Source organism: Rhinoderma darwinii, chromosome 10 (genome assembly GCF_050947455.1).
Source record: "Rhinoderma darwinii isolate aRhiDar2 chromosome 10, aRhiDar2.hap1, whole genome shotgun sequence".
Lineage (NCBI taxonomy): Eukaryota > Metazoa > Chordata > Amphibia > Anura > Rhinodermatidae > Rhinoderma > Rhinoderma darwinii.
The window spans coordinates 1,406,555-1,434,419 of NC_134696.1; the positions used below are offsets into that span (position 1 = coordinate 1,406,555).

The following is a 27,865-nucleotide window of genomic DNA, read 5'->3' on the forward strand; positions in this document are numbered from 1 at the left end:
ATACATGATCCGTAATGATCCGAACGGTGCTTTGTTTTTTTTAAATATAACATTATCTAGAACTGTGGGAACTATAAACTGGAGGAAAAAAGCCAAATATGCGGTTTTTTAGTCACCTCAACACAGCAGTGATCGACCGATGATCCTCGATACAGCAGTGATCGACCGATGATCCTCGATACAGCAGTGATCGACCGATGATCATCGATACAGAAGTGATCGACCGATGATCCTCGATACAGCAGTGATCGACCATTGATCCTCGATACAGCAGTGATCAACCGATGATCCTCGATACAACAGTCATCGATCGATGATCCTCATTACAGCAGTGAATGATCAATGACTTCAGTATTCATACAGTGGATAGAGCTCTTTTAGATCGATCACGAGATCTTGCATTCTTAGACTGGTTGCTGCCGGGGAGAGTTGTGGGAAGACGCAGGGGATGTCGGGACAGTTCGGGGCTCAAATCCTGCAGGGAATTGGGTTATTTGCATAATTAAAGCACAATAAGTATAGGAGGTAACTTTACATTATTTTTGTATTAATTTCTTAAGGGGCTAATGGTTTATCAAAATAAACAGGTACCCCATTACAGGGGACAGGTACACTTTAAACTTACAGGCCTATCGTTTCCAGGCTCACTTTTTGAATATTGTCCCCACATTTGCGGTGCACCAGATCCAGTCACTATACAATCCTCGAATATCAGAAATAACGGTCGGTCCATTCCTGGACCGGGTATTCCGGTTGTAACACATTATCACCTGTCCACTGGATGTTCGTGCGCTGTACACAGCAGTTTCCGTCACTGCCATAGACTTGAATAGAGCGACAGGGTGCATGCTCGACCGCCGCGCCATTCAACTCCTCCTGACAACCAATCTTGCTGCTGGAGGGGGAGGGGGTCTGCAGACAAGGGACCCGTGTTCTGCCGATCCAGTGGATAGGTGATAACTTGTTACAACTGGAATACCCCTTTAATTCCTGCAGACCTCGGGGTCCGGTGATTTGGGTTTTTAAGGCGGCGCTGCACTTCTTGCCGGGTTAAGCAGGTGACAGCTAATGGAGAATTTACTTTATTTCTAATCTTCTCATCGGACGTTGGATTTTCCTGTCTAAATACAGGAGAGGAGACGACGTTTAATAGACCAGACTTCTCCTATCCTCCTCCACCATTACACCCAGATTATTTCTAAGGGGCTTCCCTTTCAGTTTTAAAGGCATATCCATAATATGGCGTTTCCGTAACCTCCATTAAAGTGAATAGCAGTCGCTGTAATACTGTAAATCGCCGCTACATGTGTGTTAAATATACACAGTGAGCAAGTAGAAATGAAGAGGAAGCCGCACTCTTACAAGCGCTGCACCCCCTTCAAAACAATTGATTGGCGGGAGTTGGACCCTGAGCGATCACCTTTTGATTGCCGATCCTGAAGATAGGCCATCAATTTTTAGGGACTGGAAGACCACTTTAAGCCCTCCTCAAGCCTAGTTATGGAGTAGGGTCCGATCCCATGAGCCCTCTCCATCCCGATCTCTGCTATGTCGGGAAGGGGTTAAAGGATACTTGAAAACTTATGTTGAGGTCACTAAAAGACCTAGGTGACCCCCCAAGCTGTACCTTTGAGAGCCTATCTGGTCTATTGATTAAAAATAGTTCTAGAAGCCCCCCCCCCCTTCCCCTTGTTGGGTCCTGCACCAGTTCTGAAGTGTAATGGTCTTTAATTATTGTTATAAATCGGTTTCCTTTATTGGACCTGCAGGTTTCTACCCCCAGTTTATATCCCCCATAATACATCACTTCATAAAATCTATTTCATTTATTGGTTGATTTTCTGCTTCTTCCAATTTACTTGGAGTCTTATAACAAACCCCTATAACAATTTTATTCTTCTTCCCCTTATTTCCACCCACAGGGACTCCGCATGATCATTTCCCTCATAGGGTTCATCACGCTGGATCGGCATTAGGCAAGAATTTACATATAAGCAAACCCCTCCCCCTTTCTTATTAGTATGATTATTTCTAAACAGACTGTAACCCTGATAATTAACACCCCAATCATAGTCATCATCCAGCACAGTCTCACTTATCCCCACTATGTCTTACGTCTCTTCCAACATTATCAATTTTATTTCCTTAATTTTGTTAATGAGGTTCTGGCATTATTATACATGAAGTTTATGTATTTTTCCGTATCTATTTTACTCTTATCCCTAAGTCGCTGTTTCAGCCCCTCAGTTTATTTCACCCCTAGATCCATTACATAGCCCCAAGTCATTATCTATTCTATCTTCCCCATCTATACAATAAATAGCCTTCCCTGTCCATACTTCAGTCACTAGAAAAAACAATCCCTAAACTCTAATACTGCCCCTATATACAAGAATATAACTACTATAATACTGCTCCTATATACAAGAATATAACTACTATAATACTGCCCCTATATACAAGAATATAACTACTATAATACTGCCCCCTATATACAAGAATATAACTACTATAATACTGCTCCTATACACAAGAATATAACTACTATAATACTGCTCCTATATACAAGAATATAACTACTATAATACTGCCCCTATATACAAGAATATAACTACTATAATACTGCCCCCTATATACAAGAATATAACTGCTATAATACTGCTCCTATATACAAGAATATAACTACTATAATACTGACCCTATGTACAAGAATATAACTACTATAATACTGCCCCTTATATACAAGAATATAACTACTATAATACTGCTCCTATATACAAGAATATAACTACTATAATACTGCTCCTATATACAAGAATATAACTACTATAATACTGCTCCTATATACAAGAATATAACTACTATAATACTGCTCCTATATACAAGAATATAACTACTAGAATACTGCTCCTATATACAAGAATATAACTACTATAATACTGCTCCTATATACAAGAATATAACTACTATAATACTGCCCCCTATATACAAGAATATAACTACTATAATACTGCCCCCTATCTACAAGAATATAACTACTGTAATACTGCTCCCTATATACAAGAATATAACTACTATAATACTGCTCCCTATATACAAGAATATAACTACTATAATACTACCCCTATATACAAGAATATAACTACTATAATACTGCCCCCTATATACAAGAATATAACTACTATAATACTGCCCCCTATATACAAGAATATAACTACTATAATACTGCCCTCTATATACAAGAATATAACTACTATAATACTGCTCCTATATACAAGAATATAACTACTATAATACTGACCCTATGTACAAGAATATAACTACTATAATACTGCCCCTTATATACAAGAATATAACTACTATAATACTGCTCCTATATACAAGAATATAACTACTATAATACTGCTCCTATATACAAGAATATAACTACTATAATACTGCTCCTATATACAAGAATATAAACTACTATAATACTGCCCCCTATATACAAGAATATAACTACTATAATACTGCTCCTATACACAAGAATATAACTACTATAATACTGCTCCTATATACAAGAATATAACTACTATAATACTGCTCCTATATACAAGAATAGAACTACTATAATACTGCTCCTATATACAAGAATATAACTACTATAATACTGCTCCTATATACAAGAATATAACTACTAGAATACTGCTCCTATATACAAGAATATAACTACTATAATACTGCTCCTATATACAAGAATATAACTACTATAATACTGCCCCCTATATACAAGAATATAACTACTATAATACTGCCCCCTATCTACAAGAATATAACTACTGTAATACTGCTCCCTATATACAAGAATATAACTACTATAATACTGCTCCCTATATACAAGAATATAACTACTATAATACTACCCCTATATACAAGAATATAACTACTATAATACTGCCCCCTATATACAAGAATATAACTACTATAATACTGCCCCCTATATACAAGAATATAACTACTATAATACTGCCCTCTATATACAAGAATATAACTACTATAATACTGCTCCTATATACAAGAATATAACTACTATAATACTGCCCCCTATATACAATATAACTACTATAATACTGCCTCCTATATACAAGAATATAACTACTATAATACTGCCCTATATACAAGAATATAACTACCATAATACTGCTCCCTATGTACAAGAATATAACTACTATAATACTGCCCCTATATACAAGAATATAACTACCATAATACTGCTCCTATATACAAGAATATAACTACTATAATACTGCTCCTATATACAAGAATATAACTACTATAATACTGCTCCTATATACAAGAATATAACTACTATAATACTGCCCCCTATATACAAGAATATAACTACTATAATACTGCTCCTATACACAAGAATATAACTACTATAATACTGCTCCTATATACAAGAATATAACTACTATAATACTGCTCCTATATACAAGAATATAACTACTATAATACTGCTCCTATATACAAGAATATAACTACTATAATACTGCTCCTGTATACAAGAATATAACTACTATAATACTGCTCCTATATACAAGAATATAACTACTATAATACTGCTCCTATATACAAGAATATAACTACTATAATACTGCCCCCTATATACAAGAATATAACTACTATAGTACTGCCCCCTACCTACAAGAATATAACTACTATAATACTGCTCCCTATATACAAGAATATAACTACTATAATACTGCTCCCTATATACAAGAATATAACTACTATAATACTGCCCCTATATACAAGAATATAACTACTATAATACTGCCCCCTATATACAAGAATATAACTACTATAATACTGCCCCTATATACAAGAATATAACTACTATAATACTGCCCCCTATATACAAGAAAATAACTACTATAATACTGACCTCTATATACAAAAATATAACTACTATAATACTGCTCCTATATACAAGAATATAACTACTATAATACTGCCCCTATATACAAGAATATAACTACCATAATACTGCTCCCTATATACAATATAACTACTATAATACTGCCACCTATATACAAGAATATAACTCCTATAATACTGCTCCTATATACAAGAATATAACTACTATAATACTGCCCCCTATATACAAGAATATAACTACTATAATACTGCCCTATATACAAGAATATAACTACCATAATACTGCTCCCTATATACAAGAATATAACTACTATAATACTGCCCCTATATACAAGAATATAACTACCATAATACTGCTCCTATATACAAGAATATAACTACTATAATACTGGCTCCTATATACAAGAATATAACTACTATAATACTGCCCTCTATATACAAGAATATAACTACTATAATACTGCCCTATATACAAGAATATAACTACTATAATACTGCCCCATATATACAAGAATATAACTACCATAATACTGCTCCCTATATACAAGAATATAACTACTATAATACTGCCCTCTATATACAAGAATATAACTACTATAATACTGCTCCTATATACAAGAATATAACTACTATAATACTGCCCTCTATATACAAGAATATAACTACCATAATACTACTCCTATATACAAGAATATAACTACCATAATACTGCTCCCTATATACAAGAATATAACTACAATAATACTGCCCCTATATACAAGAATATAACTACCATAATACTGCTCCTATATACAAGAATATAACTACTATAATACTGGCTCCTATATACAAGAATATAACTACTATAATACTGCCCTCTATATACAAGAATATAACTACTATAATACTGCCCTATATACAAGAATATAACTACTATAATACTGCCCCATATATACAAGAATATAACTACTATAATACTGCTCCTATATACAAGAATAGAACTACTATAATACTGCCCTATATACAAGAATATAACTACTATAATACTGCCCTATATACAAGAATATAACTACTATAATACTGCTCCCTATATACAGGAATAGAACTACTATAATACTGCTCCTATATACAAGAATATAACTACTGTAATACTGCCCCTATATACAAGAATATAACTACTATAATACTGCCCCCTATATACAAGAATATAACTACTATAATAATGCCCCCTATATACAAGAATATAACTACTATAATACTGCCCCTATATACAAGAATATAACTACTATAATACTTCCCCCTATATACAAGAATATAACTATTATAATACTGCCCCTATATACAAGAATATAACTATTATAATACTGCCCCTATATACAAGAATATAACTACTATAATACTGCCCCCTATATACAAGAATATAACTACTATAATACTGCTCCCTATATACAAGAATATAACTACTATAATACTGTCCCTATATACAAGAACATAACTACTATAATACTGTCCCTATATACAAGAATATAACTACTATAATACTGCCCCTATATACAAGAATATAACTACTATAATACTGCTCCCTATATACAAGAATATAACTACTATAATACTGCTCCCTATATACAAGAATATAACTACTATAATACTGCCCCTATATACAAGAATATAACTATTATAATACTGCCGCTATATACAAGAATATAACTACTATAATACTGCCTCCTATATACAAGAATATAACTATTATAATACTGCCCCTATATACAAGAATATAACTACTATAATACTGCCCCCTATATACAAGAATATAACTACTATAATACTGCCCCTATATACAAGAATATAACCACTATAATACTGCTCCCTGTATACAAGAATATAACTACTATAATACTGCCCCTATATACAAGAATATAACTATTATAATACTGCCCCTATATACAAGAATATAACTACTATAATACTGCCTCCTATATACAAGAATATAACTACTATAATACTGCTCCCTATATACAAGAATATAACTACTATAATACTGCTCCTATATACAAGAATATAACTACTATAATACTGCCCCCTATATACAAGAATATAACTACTATAATTCTGCCCCCTATATACAAGAATATAACTACTATAATACTGCCCCCTATATACAAGAATATAACTACTATAATGCTGCTGCTATATACAAGAATATAACTACTATAATACTGGCTCCTATATACAAGAATACTACTACTATAATACTGCTCCTATATACAAGCATATAACTACTATAATACTGCCCCTATATACAAGAATATAACTACTATAATACTGCCCCAATATACAAGAATATAACTACTATAATACTGCCCCCTATATACAAGAATATAACTACTATAATACTGCTCCCTATATACAAGAATATAACTACTATAATACTGTCCCTATATACAAGAATATAACTACTATAATACTGTCCCTATATACAAGAATATAACTACTATAATACTGCCCCTATATACAAGAATATAACTACTATAATACTGCTCCCTATATACAAGAATATAACTATTATAATACTGCCCCTATATACAAGAATATAACTACTATAATACTGCCTCCTATATACAAGAATATAACTACTATAATACTGCTCCCTATATACAAGAATATAACTACTATAATACTGCTCCTATATACAAGAATATAACTACTATAATACTGCCCCCTATATACAAGAATATAACTACTATAATTCTGCCCCCTATATACAAGAATATAACTACTATAATACTGCCCCCTATATACAAGAATATAACTACTATAATGCTGCTGCTATATACAAGAATATAACTACTATAATACTGGCTCCTATATACAAGAATACTACTACTATAATACTGCTCCTATATACAAGCATATAACTACTATAATACTGCCCCTATATACAAGAATATAACTACTATAATACTGCCCCCTATATACAAGAATATAACTACTATAATACTGCTCCCTATATACAAGAATATAACTACTATAATACTGTCCCTATATACAAGAATATAACTACTATAATACTGTCCCTATATACAAGAATATAACTACTATAATACTGCCCCTATATACAAGAATATAACTACTATAATACTGCTCCCTATATACAAGAATATAACTACTATAATACTGCCCCTATATACAAGAATATAACTATTATAATACTGCCGCTATATACAAGAATATAACTACTATAATACTGCCTCCTATATACAAGAATATAACTATTATAATACTGCCCCTATATACAAGAATATAACTACTATAATACTGCCCCCTATATACAAGAATATAACTACTATAATACTGCCCCTATATACAAGAATATAACTACTATAATACTGCTCCCTGTATACAAGAATATAACTACTATAATACTGCCCCTATATACAAGAATATAACTATTATAATACTGCCCCTATATACAAGAATATAACTACTATAATACTGCCCCCTATATACAAGAATATAACTACTATAATACTGCTCCCTATATACAAGAATATAACTACTATAATACTGCTCCTATATACAAGAATATATCTACTATAATACTGCCCCCTATATACAAGAATATAACTACTATAATACTGCCCCTATATACAAGAATATAACTACTATAATACTGGCCCCTATATACAAGAATATAACTACTATAATACTGTCCCTGTATACAAGAATATAACTACTATAATACTGCCCCCATATACAAGAATATAACTACTATAATACTGGCCCCTATATACAAGAATATAACTACTATAATACTGCCACCTATATACAAGAATATAACTACTATAATACTGCCCCTATATACAAGAATATAACTACTATAATACTGCCCCTATATACAAGAATATAACTACTATAATACTGCCTCCTATATACAAGAATATAACTATTATAATACTGCCCCCTATATACAAGAATATAACTACTATAATACTGCTCCTATATACAAGAATATAACTACTATAATACTGCACCTATATACAAGAATATAACTACTATAATACTGCCCCCTATGTACAAGAACATAACTACTATAATACTGCCCCCTATATACAAGAATATAACTACTATAATACTGCTCCTATATACAAGAATATAACTACTATAATACTGCCCCCTATATACAAGAATATAACTACTATAATACTGCCTCTATATACAAGAATATAACTACTATAATACTGCTCCCTGTATACAAGAATATAACTACTATTATACTGCCCCTATATACAAGAATATAACTATTATAATACTGCCCCTATATACAAGAATATAACTACTATAATACTGCCCCCTATATACAATATAACTACTATAATACTGCCCCCTATATACAAGAATATAACTACTATAATTCTGCCCCCTATATACAAGAATATAACTACTATAATACTGCCCCCTATATACAAGAATATAACTACTATAATACTGCTGCTACATACAAGAATATAACTACTATAATACTGGCTCCTATATACAGTAATACAACTACTATAATACTGCTCCTATATACAAGCATATAACTACTATAATACTGCCCCTATATACAAGAATATAACTACTATAATACTGCCCCTATATACAAGAATATAACTACTATAATACTGCCCCCTATATACAAGAATATAACTACTATAATACTGCCCCTTATATACAAGAATATAACTACTATAATACTGCCCCTATATACAAGCATATAACTACTATAATACTGCCCCTATATACAAGAATATAACTACTATAATAATGCCCCTATATACAAGAATACAACTACTATAATACTGCTCCTATATACAAGAATATGACTACTGTAATGCTGCCCCTATATACAAGAATATAACTACTATAATACTGCTCCTATATACAAGAATATAACTACTATAATACTGCTCCTATATACAAGAATACAACTACTATAATACTGCCCCTATATACAAGAATATAACTACTATAATAATGCCCCTATATACAAGAATATAACTACTATAATACTGCTCCTATATACAAGAATATAACTACTATAATACTGCTCCTATATACAAGAATATAACTACTATAATACTGCCCCTATATACAAGCATATAACTACTATAATACTGCCCCTATATACAAGAATATAACTACTATAATAATGCCCCTATATACAAGAATACAACTACTATAATACTGCTCCTATATACAAGAATATGACTACTGTAATACTGCTCCTATATACAAGAATATAACTACTATAATACTGCTCCTATATACAAGAATATAACTACTATAATACTGCTCCTATATACAAGAATATAACTACTATAATACTGCTCCTATATACAAGAATATAACTACTATAATACTGCCCCTATATACAAGAATATAACTACTATAATACTGCCCCTATATACAAGAATATAACTACTGTAATACTGCCCCTATATACAAGAATATAACTACTATAATAATGCCCCTATATACAAGAATATAACTACTATAATACTGCCCCTATATACAAGAATATAACTACTATAATAATGCCCCTATATACAAGAATATAACTACTATAATAATGCCCCTATATACAAGAATACAACTACTATAATACTGCTACTATATACAAGAATATAACTACTATAATACTGCCCCTATATACAAGAATATAACTACTATAATACTGCTCCTATATACAAGACTATAACTACTATAATACTGCTCCTATATACAAGAATATAACTACTATAATACTGCCCCCTATATACAAGAATATCACTACTATAATACTGCCCCTATATACAAGAATATAACTACTACAATACTGCTCCTATATTCAGGAATATAACTACTATAATACTGCTCCTATATACAAGACTATAACTACTATAATACTGCCCCCTATAAACAAGAATATAACTACTATAATACTGCCCCCTATATACAAGAATATCACTACTATAATACTGCCCCTATATACAAGAATATAACTACTATAATACTGCCCCTATATTCAGGAATATAACTACTATAATACTGCTCCTATATACAAGACTATAACTACTATAATACTGCCCCCTATAAACAAGAATATAACTACTATAATACTGCCTAATATATACAAGAATATAACTACTATAATACTGTCCTCTATATACAAGAATATGACTACTATAATACTGCCCCCTATATACAAGAATATAACTACTATAATACTGCTCCCTCTATACAAGAATATAACTACTATAATACTGCCCCCTATATACAAGAATATAACTACTATAATACTGCCTCCTATATACAAGAATATAACTACTATAATACTGCCTCCTATATACAAGAATATATCTACTATAATACTGCCCCTATATACAAGAATATAACTACTATAATACTGCCCCTATATACAAGAATATAACTACTATAATACTGCCCCTATATACAAGAATATAACTACTATAATACCTCCCCTATATACAAGAATATAACTACTATAATACTGCCCCTATATACAAGAATATAACTACTATAATACTGCACCCTATATACAAGAATATAACTACTATAATACTGCCCCTATATACAAGAATATAACTACTATAATACTGCCCCTATATACAAGAATATAACTACTATAATACCTCCCCTATATACAAGAATATAACTACTATAATACTGCGTCCTATATACAAGAATATAACTACTATAATACTGCGTCCTATATACAAGAATATAACTACTATAATACTGCCCCCTATATACAAGAATATAACTACTATAATACTGCTCCTATATACAAGAATATAACTACTATAATACTGCCCCTATATACAAGAATATAACTACTATAATACTGCCTCCTATATACAAGAATATAACTACTATAATACTGCTCCTATATACAAGAATATATCTACTATAATACTGCTCCCTATATACAAGAATATAACTACTATAATACTGCTCCTATATACAAGAATATAACTACTATAATACTGCTCCTATATACAAGAATATAACTACTATAATACTGCTCCTATATACAAGAATATAACTACTATAATACTGCTCCTATATACAAGAATATAACTACTATAATACTGCTCCTATATACAAGAATATAACTACTATAATACTGCTCCTATATACAAGAATATAACTACTATAATACTGCTCCTATATACAAGAATATAACTACTATAATACTGCTCCCTATATACAAGAATATATCTACTATAATACTGCTCCCTATATACAAGAATATAACTACTATAATACTGCTCCTATATACAAGAATATATCTACTATAATACTGCTCCCTATATACAAGAATATAACTACTATAATACTGCTCCTATATACAAGAATATATCTACTATAATACTGCTCCCTATATACAAGAATATAACTACTATAATACTGCTCCTATATACAAGAATATAACTACTATAATACTGCTCCTATATACAAGAATATAACTACTATAATACTGCTCCTATATACAAGAATATAACTACTATAATACTGCTCCTATATACAAGAATATAACTACTATAATACTGCTCCTATATACAAGAATATAACTACTATAATACTGCCCCTATATACAAGAATATAACTACTATAATACTGCGTCCTATATACAAGAATATAACTACTATAATACTGCCCCCTATATACAAGAATATAACTACTATAATACTGCTCCTATATACAAGAATATAACTACTATAATACTGCCCCTATATACAAGAATATAACTACTATAATACTGCCTCCTATATACAAGAATATAACTACTATAATACTGCTCCTATATACAAGAATATATCTACTATAATACTGCTCCCTATATACAAGAATATAACTACTATAATACTGCTCCTATATACAAGAATATAACTACTATAATACTGCTCCTATATACAAGAATATAACTACTATAATACTGCTCCTATATACAAGAATATAACTACTATAATACTGCTCCTATATACAAGAATATAACTACTATAATACTGCTCCTATATACAAGAATATAACTACTATAATACTGCTCCCTATATACAAGAATATATCTACTATAATACTGCTCCCTATATACAAGAATATAACTACTATAATACTGCTCCTATATACAAGAATATATCTACTATAATACTGCTCCCTATATACAAGAATATAACTACTATAATACTGCTCCTATATACAAGAATATATCTACTATAATACTGCTCCCTATATACAAGAATATAACTACTATAATACTGCTCCTATATACAAGAATATAACTACTATAATACTGCTCCTATATACAAGAATATAACTACTATAATACTGCTCCTATATACAAGAATATAACTACTATAATACTGCTCCTATATACAAGAATATAACTACTATAATACTGCCTCCTATATACAAGAATATAACTACTATAATACTGCCCCCTATGTATAAGAATATAACTACTATAATACTACCCCCTATATACAAGAATATAACTACTATAATACTGCCCCCTATATACAAGAATATGAGTCTTCCTGGCTGGAGTTTCTACTTCTCTTTGTTATATTTGTACAGACATTAAACTTCAGATCTTTTTGCAGTAGATGTTGCAGATTGAGCAGATACGGAATGATTTTCGGGGGGCTTCCTATGATATTGTGATTCGTGTTCGCGCTCTTCTGACATTTACAGCGCTTTGACCTTCTGATCATGTAAACGATGAAATGGAGAGGAGCCGAGAACAAGCAATGAGATCATAAGGGGGTGAAGTCCAGATTAGATGAAGAATCTCGCTGCTGCGCCAACTCTCCCAGATGACCTAAAATACTGCAATACAAAGTGGGTGCTGTGTGCCCACCCGGCCGGGTGTCAGGCATGAAGCGTCTGAGGGAGGAAGGGGCCGGAATGACACTTGGCTATAACGGTCTGGATTATAGTTCTGTCCTGGGGAGACTGTCTGATAAATACCAGCAGCCTGCTTCTCGCAACTGACCCGGCACAACTTGGCACCAAAGCAAATGTTAAGGAGATGACTTCATTCCACGGTTACGTTATTGGCCAGAAGTAGTTAACCCCTTTGCAAGCTATTGCGTCAGTGCAAGAAGTGCAGTATACTTAAGGAGTTAAAAAGGCGGTCACCACATTATAAGTGTCCTGTCTCCTATATAAGGAGATCGGCGCTATAATGTAGGTGACCGTAATGCTTTTTATTTAGAAAAACGATCTATTTTCACCACATTAGGAGCGATTTTAGCTTTATGCTAATGAGTTTCTTAATGCCCAAGTGGGCGTGTTTTTACTTTAGACCAAGTGGGCGTTGTGGAGAGAAGTGTATGACGCTGACCAATCAGTGACCAATCAGCGTCATACACTTCTCTCCATTCATTTAGTCAGTGCATAGTGACCCTGCTTTGTTCGCTATGTGCTGTCTTATACTGATATATTAACGTTACTGAAGTGTTTAGACCGTGAATAGACATTCCTTCCAGCCAGGACGCGATGTCTATTCACAATCCCGACACTTCGCTAACGTTTGTTTGGTACTTACAGCAGAGCAAGCGTAATCTCGCGAGATCTCGCTGTAAATGACAGGTTACAGCGAGATTACGCTTGCTCTGCTGTAAGTACCATAGAAACGTTAGCGAAGTGTCGAGATTGTGAATAGACATCGCGTCCTGGCGGGAAGGAATGTCTATTCACTGTCTAGACACTTCAGTAACGTTGATATGTCAGTATAAGACAGCACATAGAGAACAACGCAGGGTCACTATGCACTGACTAAATGAATGGAGAGAAGTGCATGACGCTGACTGGTCACCGATTGGTCACTGATTGGTCAGCGTCATACACTTCTCTGTACAACACCCACTTGGTCTAAAGTAAAAACACGCCCACTTGGGCATTAAGAAACTCATTAGCATAAAGCGAAAATCGCTCCTAATGTGGTGAAAATAGATTGTTTTTCTAAATAAAAAGCATTACTGTCACCTACATTATAGCGCCGATCTCCTTATATAGGACACTTATAATGTGGTGACAGAGCCTCTTTAAACTTTCCGTAGAATAAGTAAAAATACCAATTCACTGAGAAGTTGTTCTTGGAACTTTCTTATAGTCTACGGCACTTTATAGGGTGAGCACTGACACTTCCCCACAGTTGGAAATTTTAAAACGATCACTTGTCTGACAGACTATAATAAAATCACTAAAGAAAAATATTAAACAAGCCCAACACAATCACGCAAGTAGAAAATACACACAACATTACTTATCCTGTACTGATCCGGAGTTATATCCTGTATTATACTCCAGAGCTGCACTCACTATTCTGCTGGGGGAGTCACTGTGTACATACATACATTACTTATCCTGTACTGATCCTGAGTTATATCCTGTATTATACTCCAGAGCTGCACTCACTATTCTGCTGGTGGAGTCACTGTGTACATACATTACATTACTTATTCTGTACTTATCCTGAGTTACATCCTGTATTATACTCCAGAGCTGCACTCACTATTCTGCTGGTGGAGTCACTGTGTATATACACATTACATTACTTATCCTGAGTTATATCCTGTATTATACTCCAGAGCTGCACTCACTATTGTGCTGGTGGAGTCACTGTGTACATACATTACATTACTTATCCTGTACTGATCCTGAGTTACATCCTATATTATACTCCAGAGCTGCACTCACTATTCTGCTGGTGGAGTCACTGTGTACATACATTACTTATCCTGTACTGATCCTGAGTTATATCCTGTATTATACTCCAGAGCTGCACTCACTATTCTGCTGGGGGAGTCACTGTGTACATACATACATTACTTATCCTGTACTGATCCTGAGTTATATCCTGTATTATACTCCAGAGCTGCACTCACTATTCTGCTGGTGGAGTCACTGTGTACATACATTACATTACTTATCCTGTACTGATCCTGAGTTACATCCTGTATTATACTCCAGAGCTGCACTCACTATTCTGCTGGTGGAGTCACTGTGTACATACATTACTTATCCTGTACTGATCCTGAGTTCCATCCTGTATTATACTCCAGAGCTGCACTCGCTATTCTGCTGGTGGAGTCACTGTGTACATACATTGGAGTATAATAGAGGATGTAACTCAGGATCAGTACAGGATAAGTAATGTAATGTATGTACACAGTGACTCCACCAGCAGAATAGTGAGTGCAGCTCTGGAGTATAATACAGGATGGAACTCAGGATCAGTACAGGATAAGTAACGTATGTACACAGTGACTCCACAAGCAGAATAGGGAGTGCAGCTCTGGAGTATAATACAGGCTATAACTCCGGATCAGTACAGGATAAGTAATGTAATGTATGTACACAGTGACTCCACCAGCAGAATAGTGAGTTGAGCTCTGGAGTATAATACAGGATGTAACTCAGGATCAGTACAGGATAAATAATGTATGTACACAGTGACTTCACCAGCAGAATAGTGAGTGCAGCTCTGGAGTATAATACAGGATGTAACTCAGGATCAGTACAGGATAAGTAATGTAATGTATGTACACAGTGACTCCACCAGCAGAATAGTGAGTGCAGCTCTGGAGTATAACACAGGATGGAACTCAGGATCAGTACAGGATAAGTAACGTATGTACACAGTGACTCCACCAGCAGAATAGGGAGTGCAGCTCTGGAGTATAATACAGGATGTAACTCAGGATCAGTACAGGATAAGTAATGTAATGTATGTACACAGTGACGTCACCAGCAGAATAGTGAGTGCAGCTCTGGAGTATAATACAGGATGTAACTCAGGATCAGTACAGGATAAGTAATGTAATGTATGTACACAGTGACTCCACCAGCAGAATAGTGAGTGCAGCTCTGGAGTATAACACAGGATGGAACTCAGGATCAGTACAGGATAAGTAACGTATGTACACAGTGACTCCACCAGCAGAATAGGGAGTGCAGCTCTGGAGTATAATACAGGATGTAACTCAGGATCAGTACAGGATAAGTAATGTAATGTATGTACACAGTGACGTCACCAGCAGAATAGTGAGTGCAGCTCTGGAGTATAATACAGGATGTAACTCAGGATCAGTACAGGATAAGTAATGTAATGTATGTACACAGTGACGTCACCAGCAGAATAGTGACTGCAGCTCTGGAGTATAATACAGGATGTAACGGTGTACATAACATTACTTATCCTGCATTGATCCAGTGACTCCGCAGTGGAGGGGAATTTACACATTAACCACTTGAGATTACATCTCAGTGTTTTTCTTTTGTCAACTTTAAACAGATTCCAAAAAGTTCAAAATAATATGGAAAAAGTATTAAGTGTTCTCATTGTGCATAACTCTGACAAGTGAGAACGGAGAATGTTCTGCACACAACGTACTCTGCCTGGTGTTCTAGCACCTAGTGATCGGACGTGGGGGGTGGGGGGTGTGGGCACGATCCCTGGTAGTTCACAATTCTGAACAAAAAAAATAAATGAAACGTGTGACCCAGCGTTGGGGCTCAGACCCGTCCTCCTTGCACAGATGACCATGTGGCAGCAACGCTCCTACACAATGCAGAGCCCGTCACCTGCTGCTCTTTGTTTCTAAAAATTGAAGCACACATAATATATACCGGCCACAGCATTGCCAATAGGGGGAAGTAACAAGTTTCTCTCTGGTTTGAGTAATTATTATGTTATCAGATTCATTCCATATAAAAGACAAAGGGCATAGGGTAGAAATACATTCCCCACCATTTTCTGCAGATATCTCGGCAGCCTGTATTCTGTACGTAGAGCACTCTCGGGAGCCTGTATTCTGTACGTAGAGCACTCTCGGGAGCCTGTATTCTGTACGTAGAGCACTCTCGGGAGCCTGTATTCTGTACGTAGAGCACTCTCGGGAGCCTGCATTCTGTACGTAGAGCACTCTCGGCGGCCTGCATTCTGTACGTAGAGCACGCTCGGCGGCCTGTATTCTGTACGTAGAGCACGCTCGGTGGCCTGTATTCTGTACGTAGAGCACGCTCGGCGGCCTGTATTCTGTACGTAGAGCACGCTCGGCGGCCTGCATTCTGTACGTAGAGCACTCTCGGCAGCCTGCATTCTGTACGTAGAGCACTCTCGGCGGCCTTCATTCTGTACGTAGAGCACTCTCGGCGGCCTTCAATCTGTACGTAGAGCACGCTCGGCAGCCTGTATTTTGTACGTAGAGCACTCTCGGGAGCCTGTATTCTGTACGTAGAGCACTCTCGGGAGCCTGCATTCTGTACGTAGAGCACTCTCGGCGGCCTGCATTCTGTACGTAGAACACGCTCGGCGGCCTGTATTCTGTACGTAGAGCACGCTCGGTGGCCTGTATTCTGTACGTAGAGCACGCTCGGCGGCCTGTATTCTGTACGTAGAGCACGCTCGGCGGCCTGCATTCTGTACGTAGAGCACTCTCGGCAGCCTGCATTCTGTACGTAGAGCACTCTCGGCGGCCTTCATTCTGTACGTAGAGCACTCTCGGCGGCCTTCAATCTGTACGTAGAGCACGCTCGGCAGCCTGTATTCTGTACGTAGAGCACTCTCGGCAGCCTGTATTCTGTACGTAGAGCACTCTCGGCAGCCTGCATTCTGTACGTAGAGCACTCTCGGCAGCCTGCATTCTGTACGTAGAGCACTCTCGGCGGCCTGCATTCTGTACGTAGAGCACTCTCGGCAGCCTGCATTCTGTACGTAGAGCACTCTCGGCAGCCTGCATTCTGTACGTAGAGCACTCTCGGCGGCCTGCATTCTGTACGTAGAGCACTCTCGGCGGCCTGCATTCTGTACGTAGAGCACTCTCGGCAGCCTGCATTCTGTACGTAGAGCACTCTCGGCGGCCTTCATTCTGTACGTAGAGCACGCTCGGCGGCCTGTATTCTGTACGTAGAGCACTCTCGGCGGCCTGCATTCTGTACGTAGAGCACTCTCGGCGGCCTGCATTCTGTACGTAGAGCACTCTCGGCAGCCTGCATTCTGTACGTAGAGCACTCTCGGCAGCCTGCATTCTGTACGTAGAGCACTCTCGGCGGCCTTCATTCTGTACGTAGAGCACGCTCGGCGGCCTGTATTCTGTACGTAGAGCATTCACAATTGTGATTTGACATTTCTGCAGCTGGTCTTGCCCGCATTGTACGTTGCTGCAGCGTTAGAGTATGTTCACACGACAGCGTCCGTAACGGCTGAAATTACGAGGATGTTTTCAGGAGAAAACATCCCTGTAATTTCAGCCGTAACGGCATGTGCAGGCGCTTGAACGCCGCGTCCATTACGGACGTAATTGGCACTGCTTTTCATTGGAGTCAATGAATAACGGCTCCAATTACGCCCCAAGAAGTGACAGGTCGCTTCTTTGACGCGGGCGTCTATTTACGCGCCGTCATTTGACAGCGGCGCGTAAATATACGCCTCGTGTGAACAGACAAACGTCTGCCCATTGCTTTCAATAGGCAGATGTTTGGCAACGCTTTCAAGCCGCATTTTTCGGACGTAATTCGGGGCAAAAACGCCCTAATTATGTCCGTAATTAGTGTGTGTGAACATACCCTTACACATTCATTGTGAGAAGTCTCCTACAAGCTCTGGCCTGAACTCTGCTTCGGACAGATGGGATCCCACGGAGAGGTTATCTGGCTGTAAGAGTGAGCAGGTGTAAACTCCACTTGATGCAATGTGATTGGGATTTGCAGCTGTGTCTGAACTCCTTGGCGCCCCTTCCTAAAAATGTTTTATTTGTAAATCAGAGGCAATAATATATGAGCAGGTGATTGTCAAGAACACGGGCACCGCAGTGCTGGACGTGCTCAGATAGAGCTGGTGTGACGTGCGGGGAATGCAGGATCCTGAGCCGTTAGTCATCATGACACAAGTCAGGCTCCGACCGCATCGTTCCACAACAAGTTGACACGCACTTGTCCCAAAAACTGTGACTCAGAAAACATCAGTGGACTATGACACGGTCCTTGGAGTCAGACGGCCATGAAATGTTTTCCATCATGTGTAAGTCCTGCAGAGCTGTGCACCAGACACGAGGTGTAAACCGTGAGCACAAGGACGGGTTTGTTTCAGGGTCGGGCCATGAACAGAAGAGGTCAGTGCAGTCCTGCGGAGGATAGACATTGGCCGCTCTAAGTGAAGCCATGCTGTGTCCCTGGCTGCGTCCCTGGCTGCGTCCATCAGGGACCACGGCTTCGTGGCTCTTGTGTCAACAATCGATGTCTTGTAACGGTTACGATGCATGAAAAGTTATCATAGAATCTAAGAAATGAAGGAATTACATGTAACGGAGGATCAGCATTGAACACTCCATCCGGGGCTCAGCTGCTGCCGTCATAGGGGGCACGATACAGGGATCACTACCAGTATAACCAGGGCCCATCAGGGTAAGAACAGGGGAGCGCACCCCCAGCCCAAGGCGCATCATCCCCAGACTGAGTAAATGTTCTGATCGGATCATTATCAGGCGCATGGCACATTTTGCATTTTTAGGTCATATTTTGAAGCTAAAAGTGGAAATAGATAAAAAAAAAAAAAAACAGAAGGGGCGACTGACAAAGCTCAGTCCGGTCCGGCTCCCCACTGCAAAGTGTAAACTATGACGGCGAGTCCTAGCGATATGTCCTGTGATGATTTCGTTCAATGTCGTATCAGAGGGGTTCAACTACGGTGACATTTTCCGGAGGCTGCGGGGCCGGCCTCAGACTTCAATGGATCAGCCCTAGAATAAGCAGAGCTGAGAGGAGATGAAGCAGCCGCCACCCAGCCTTACTGATCATCGGCGATCAGACCCGCACGGACGTCTTATCAGAGATTCACATCTAAACTCTACGCAGTTACCTGTTCCACTGCAATAAAAGATTCAAATGTGTGACAAAGAACTACAAGTCCCAGCATGCACTGTGTTCAGGCATACATAGGAGAGGGCGGTGAGGAGCCGTGACCACTCACCTTGTCCCCGGTGTCAGCACAACCAGATGATTGGATAACAGAATATTCAGCCGTCATCGGTAAGATCACGAGTTCTGTGAGAATTTCCAGGAACATTTCGGCAAGTGCGGACCCCGTTCTGGCTTCTTTACTCCACTATAAATATTTACAGAAACAAAAGAGGGATTAGGAACAAGAAGAATACAGAGGCACGAGGAGCGCCCCCTGCTGTTCATCTCCTGATTACAAATACCCCCATGACCCAACCAGTAAAGAACATTGTGAATGGACTCCCACAGCCCTGGGGTCGAAACAAGGGGCAACGTCGGCAGCTCCACCCCAAGATACGGCAGGTTGTGTTACATTCTATAGCCGCGGTCTACATGCTGGGAGTTGTAGTTTCACACCAGCTGAAGATCTCTGATCTACAGGATCAACCCAACAAGTGGCACCAACCCAATGTAACGTAATAATCCAATAATGGTGAGACTTCCCTGAAAAGCGTGAACATTCCTCACCTGCACGGGTCACCCGACACGAAGGAGTGAAGATGATCAGTGGCGATCTTCAGATCTGCGTCAGGTGACATCATCCGAGCGACTGTGTGATCCGGAGTCACTCTGCAACCGAAAAAGATGCCAACATTGCTTCTCTGCCGGAATGTGAAACAATCATGTGATTACATCCGCCTGATCGCTAAACGAGAGGACACAGAAGTGGAAGCCGAAGGCCTTATTCACACGAACGTGTTAAACGTCCGTGGGACGGCCATTGAAACAGCAGCCGTCCCACGGACCTATGTTATTCAATGTGGCCATTCATACAGCCGTTGTTTCAACGGACCGCGTGAAGGGTCCGTGCGAAAATAGGACATGTCCGTTCTATTCGCGCATCACACATCCCTCCATAGACTCTCAACTATGGGGGATGTGTGACATCGCGTCCCGCAGCGCTGAGCACGGATGCACCTCAGACGTGAAAAACTGCAGTTTTTCATGTCCGAGATGCGCAGCATTCGTGTAAATAAAGCCTAACCCTGACTAGGACACTGTAGGGGGCGCTGTGAGGTGACCGGTAAATAAGTACACTACAGTGGGCGCTGTGAGGTGACCAGTATGTAATGACACTATAGGGGGCGCTGTGAGGGGACCGGTACATAAAGACACTATAGGGGGCGCTGTGAGGTGACCAGTATGTAAGGACACTATAGGGGGCGCTGTGAGGGGACCGGTACATAAAGACACTATAGGGGGCGCTGTGAGGTGACCGGTACATAAAGACACTATAGGGGGCGCTGTGAGGTGACCGGTACATAAAGACACTATAGGGGGCGCTGTGAGGTGACCGGTACATAAGGACACTATAGGGGGCGCTGAGGTGTCCTGTATATAAGGACACTATAGGGGCGCTGTGAGGGGACCTGTATATAAGGACACTATAGGGGCACTGTGAGGGGACCTGTATATGAAGACACTATAGGGAGCTGACCTGTATATAATTACCCTATAGGGGGCTGTGAGCTGACCTGTATGTAAGGACACTGTAGGGAGCTGACCTGTATATAAGGACACTATAGGGGGCGCTGTGAGCTGACCTGTATATAAGGACACTATAGGGAGCGGACCTGAATATAAGGACACTATAGGGGGCGCTGTGAGCTGATCTGTACATAATGACACTATAGGGGGCACAGTGAGCTGACCTGTATATAAGGACACTATAGGGGCTGTGAGCTGACCTGTATATAAGGACACTATAGGGAGCTCACCTGTATATAAGGACACTACAAGGAGCGCTAGGAGGTGACCTGTATATTAGGACACTATAGGGAGAGCTGGGAGGTGACCTGTATATAAGGACACTATAGGGTGCGTTGGGAGGTGACCTGTATATAATTACACTATAGGGGGCGCTGTGAGCTCACCTGTATATAAGGACACTATAAGGAGCGCTAGGAGGTGACCTGTATATTAGGACACTATAGGGAGAGCTGGGAGGTGATCTGTATATAAGGACACTATAGGGTGCGTTGGGAGCTGACCTGTATATAATGACACTATAGGGAGCACTGTGAGCTGACCTGTATGTAAGGACACTATAGGGGGCGCTGTGAGCTGACCTCTACATAATGACACTATAGGGGGCACTGTGAGCTGACCTGTATATAAGGACACTATAAGGAGCGCTAGGTGACCTGTATATTAGGACACTGTAGGGAAAGCTGGGAGGTGACCTGTATATAAGGGCACTATAGAGTGCGTTGGGAGGTGACCTGTATATATTGACACTATAGGGACCTGACCTGTATAAAAGGACACTATAGGGGTCGCTGTGAGGTGACCTATATAAGGACACTATAGGGAGCTGACCTGTATATAAGGGCACTATAGGGGTGCTTGGAGCTGACCTGTATATAAGGACAGTGTAGGGAGCTGACCTGTATATAAGGACACTATAGGGGGCGCTGGGAGGTGACCCGTATATAAGGACACTATAGGGAGCGCTGGGAGGTGACCTGTATATAAGGACACTATAGGGGCGCTGGGAGGTGACCTGTATATAAGGACACAATAGGGGGCACGGTGAGGTGACCTGTATATAAGGACACTATAGGGAGAGCTGGGAGGTGGCCTGTATATAAGGACACTGTAGGGGCGCTGGGAGGTGATCTGTATATAAGGAAACTATAAGGAGCGCTGGGAGGTGAACTGTATATAAGGGCACTATAGGGGGCGCTGGGAGGTGACCCGTATATAAGGACACTATAGGGGGCGCTTGGAGGTGACCTGTATATAAGGACACTATAGGGGCGCTGTGAGGTGACCCATATATAAGGACACTATAGGGAGTGGACCTGTATATAAGGACACTATGGGGAGCGCTGTGATCTGACCTGTATATAAGGACACTATAGGGAGCTGACCTGTATATAAGAACACTATAGGGAGCGCTGGGAGGTGACCTGTAAATAAGGACACTATGGGGAGCGCTGGGAGGTGACCTGTATATAAGGACACTATAGGGGTAGCTGTGAGCGGACCTGTATATAAGGACACTATAGGGGGTGCTGGGAGCTGACCTGTATATAAGGACACTCTAGGGGGTGCTGTAAGGTGATCGGCATATAAGGACACTATAGGGGCGGACCTGTATATAAGGGCAATATAGGGGTGCTGGGAGCTGACCTGTATATAAGGACACTATAGGGAGCTGACCTGTATATAAAGACACTATAGGGGCGCTGACCTGTATATAAGGACACTATAGGGAGCTGACCTGTATATAAAGACACTATAGGGGCGCTGACCTGTATATAAGGACACTATGGGGAGGTGACCTGTATATAAGGACACTATAGGGAGTGGACCTGTATATAAGGACACTATGGGGAGCGCTGTGAGCTGACCTGTATATAAGGACACTATAGGGAGCTGACCTGTATATAAGAACACTATAGGGAGCGCTGGGAGGTGACCTGTATATAAGGACACTATGGGGAGCGCTGGGAGCTGACCTGTGTATAAGGACACTATAGGGGTAGCTGTGAGCGGACCTGTATATAAGGACACTATAGGGGGTGCTGGGAGCTGACCTGTATATAAGGACACTATAGGGGGTGCTGTGAGGTGATCGGTATAAAAGGACACGATAGGGAGCGGACCTGTATATAAGGACACTATAAGGAGCTGACCTGTATAGAAGGACACTATAGGGGGCGCTGAGAGTTGACCTGTATAGAAGGACACTATAGGGGACGCTGGGAGCTGACCTGTATTGAAGGACACTATAGGGGACGCTGGGAGCTGACCTGTATATGTGGGCACTATAGGGGCGCTGTGAGCGGACCTGTATATAAGGACACTATAGGGAGTGGACCTGTATATAAGGACACTATAGGGGGTGCTGGGAAATTACCTGTATATAAGGACACTATAGGTAGCTGGCCTGCATATAAGGGCACTATAGGGGCGCTGGGAGATGACCTGCATATAAGGACACTATAGGGAGCTGACCTGTATATAAGGACACTATGGGGAGCTGACCTGTATATAAGGACACTATGGGGAGCATTGGGAGGGGACCTGTATATAAGGACATTATAGAGAGCGCTGGGAGCTGACCTGTATATAAGGACACTATAGGGAGCACGGTGAGGTGACCTGTATATAAGGACACTATAGGGGGCGCTGGGAGGTGACCTGTATATAAGGACACTATAGGGGGCACTGGGAGGTGACCTGTATATAAGGACACTATAGGGAGAGCTGGGAGGTGACCTGTATATAAGGACACTATAGGGAGCGCTGGGAGGTGACCTGTATATAAGGACACTATAGGGAGCACGGTGAGGTGACCTGTATATAAGGACACTATAGGGAGCACGGTGAGGTGACCTGTATATAAGGACACTATAGGGGGCGCTGGGAGGTGACCTGTATATAAGGACACTATAGGGAGAGCTGGGAGGTGACCTGTATATAAGGACACTATAGGGAGCGCTGGGAGGTGACTGTATATACGGAAACTATAGGGGGCGCTGGGAGGTGACCTGTATATAAGGACACTATAGGGGCGCTGGGAGGTGACCTGTATATAAGGACACTATAGGGGTGCTGGGAGGTGACCTGTATATAAGGACACAATAGGGTGCATGGTGATGTGACCTGTATATAAGGACACTATAAGGAGCGCTGGGAGGTGACCAGTATATAAGGACACTATAGGGGGCGCTGGGAGGTGAACTGTATATAAGGGCACTATAGGGGCGCTGGGAGGTGACCCGTATATAAGGACACTATAGGGGGCGCTGGGAGGTGACCCGTATATAAGGACACTATAGGGGGCGCTGGGAGGTGACCTGTATATAGGGACACTATAGGGGCACTGGGAGGTGACCTGTATATAAGGAAACTATAGGGGCGCTGGGAGGAGACCTGTATAGAAGGACACTATAGGGGGCGCTGGGAGGTGACCTGTATATAAGGACACTATAGGGGGCGCTGGGAGACCTGTATATAAGGACACTATAGGGGACGCTGGGAGACCTGTATATAAGGACACTATAGGGGCACTGGGAGGTGACCTGTATAGAAGGACACTATAGGGGGAGCTGGGAGGAGACCTGTATATAAGGACACTATAGGGGGCGCTGGGAGGTGACATGTATATAAGGACACTATAGGGGGCGCTGGGAGGTGACCTGTATATAAGGACACTATAGGGGGCGCTGGGAGGAGACCTGTATATAAGGACACTATAGGGGGCGCTGGGAGGAGACCTGTGTATAAGGACACTATAGGGGCACTGGGAGGTGACCTGTATAGAAGGACACTATAGGGGCACTGGGAGGTGACCTGTATAGAAGGACACTATAGGGGGAGCTGGGAGGAGACCTGTATATAAGGACACTATAGGGGGCGCTGGGAGGTGACATGTATATAAGGACACTATAGGGGGCGCTGGGAGGTGACCTGTATATAAGGACACTATAGGGGGCGCTGGGAGGAGACCTGTATATAAGGACACTATAGGGGGTGCTGGGAGACCTGTGTATAAGGACACTATAGGGGCGCTGGGAGGAGACCTGTATATAAGGACACTATAGGGGGCGCTGGGAGGAGACCTGTATATAAGGACACTATAGGGGGCGCTGGGAGGAGACCTGTATATAAGGACACTATAGGGGGCGCTGGGAGGAGACCTGTATATAAGGACACTATAGGGGGCGCTGGGAGACCTGTGTATAAGGACACTATAGGGGCACTGGGAGGTGACCTGTATAGAAGGACACTATAGGGGCACTAGGAGGTGACCTGTATAGAAGGACACTATAGGGGGCGCTGGGAGGAGACCTGTATATAAGGACACTATAGGGGGCGCTGGGAGGAGACCTGTATATAAGGACACTATAGGGGGCGCTGGGAGACCTGTATATAAGGACACTATAGGGGGCGATGGGAGACCTGTATATAAGGACACTATAGGGGGCGTTGGGAGGAGACCTGTATATAAGGACACTATAGGGGGCGTTGGGAGGAGACCTGTATATAAGGACACTATAGGGGGCGCTGGGAGGAGACCTGTATATAAGGACACTATAGGGGGCGCTGGGAGGAGACCTGTATATAAGGACACTATAGGGGGCGCTGGGAGGAGACCTGTATATAAGGACACTATAGGGGGCGCTGGGAGACCTGTGTATAAGGACACTATAGGGGCGCTGGGAGGAGACCTGTATATAAGGACACTATAGGGGGCGCTGGGAGGAGACCTGTATATAAGGACACTATAGGGGGCGCTGGGAGACCTGTATATAAGGACACTATAGGGGGCGCTGGGAGACCTGTGTATAAGGACACTATAGGGGCGCTGGGAGACCTGTATATAAGGACACTATAGGGGGCGCTGGGAGGAGACCTGTATATAAGGACACTATAGGGGGCGCTGGGAGGAGACCTGTATATAAGGACACTATAGGGGGCGCTGGGAGGAGACCTGTATATAAGGACACTATAGGGGGCGCTGGGAGGTACCGCACATCTCTGTATTCGGCTGCACCAGTTTCGATGCTGTATCCAGGCAACCGTGCGAGCCAGACAGTCCCCGCCTCCTACCCGCGTCACTGTGCTCCCCCTTCGGCCGCGATGCATTGTGGGACACAAACAAACTGATGCGCTGTCCTCCCCTTCGCCCCCCGCCACTGAGAAGTGGAAGATTCCGAGCGCCTGGGCCTGTGAGCGCAGACACGCAGGCAGAGTCTGCCGGTGACGGCGCGCACCAACTGCCTGGCGCAGAGGGGGAAACGGGACGAGGAGTGCAGGCGGCGGCCGACAGAGGGGAGTGTGTACGCTTGGACAGGCCGCTGCCTGCCTAGGCCTGAGCCGCTGCCGAGCGGGGGGCTGAGGCCTATGAGAAGAAGAGTGCGCTGGATGCCTTTTAGGCCTCACAGAGATTAAGCTGGCAGGTGAGCAG

General features: G+C 40.2%; 1 protein-coding gene and 1 long non-coding RNA gene across 6 annotated transcripts in view; one reads left to right on the top strand and one right to left on the bottom strand.

Moving 5' to 3' along the window:
- Positions 1-23: 23 nt before the first annotated feature.
- LOC142661680 (uncharacterized) lies at positions 24-27,591 on the bottom strand. 2 transcript variants are annotated; one of them, XR_012850788.1, is made up of 4 exons: positions 27,432-27,591; positions 21,412-21,513; positions 20,915-21,049; positions 24-475 (listed from the first exon to the last, which is right to left on the bottom strand). It is a non-coding gene; the product is annotated as an uncharacterized LOC142661680 (long non-coding RNA). The 2 variants fall into 2 exon arrangements; XR_012850789.1 differs by having other exon boundaries at positions 27,427-27,591.
- The window catches only part of ZBTB44 (zinc finger and BTB domain containing 44), a 47,208-nt gene continuing 46,876 nt past the window's right edge, over positions 27,534-27,865 (top strand). For 3 of the 4 annotated variants that reach the window (XM_075839105.1, XM_075839104.1, XM_075839102.1), the window contains exon 1: positions 27,534-27,857. The gene's annotated coding sequence lies outside the window, so the exon portion shown is untranslated. The remainder of the gene's footprint in view (positions 27,858-27,865) is intronic. The other variant, XM_075839106.1, reaches the window with a different exon arrangement.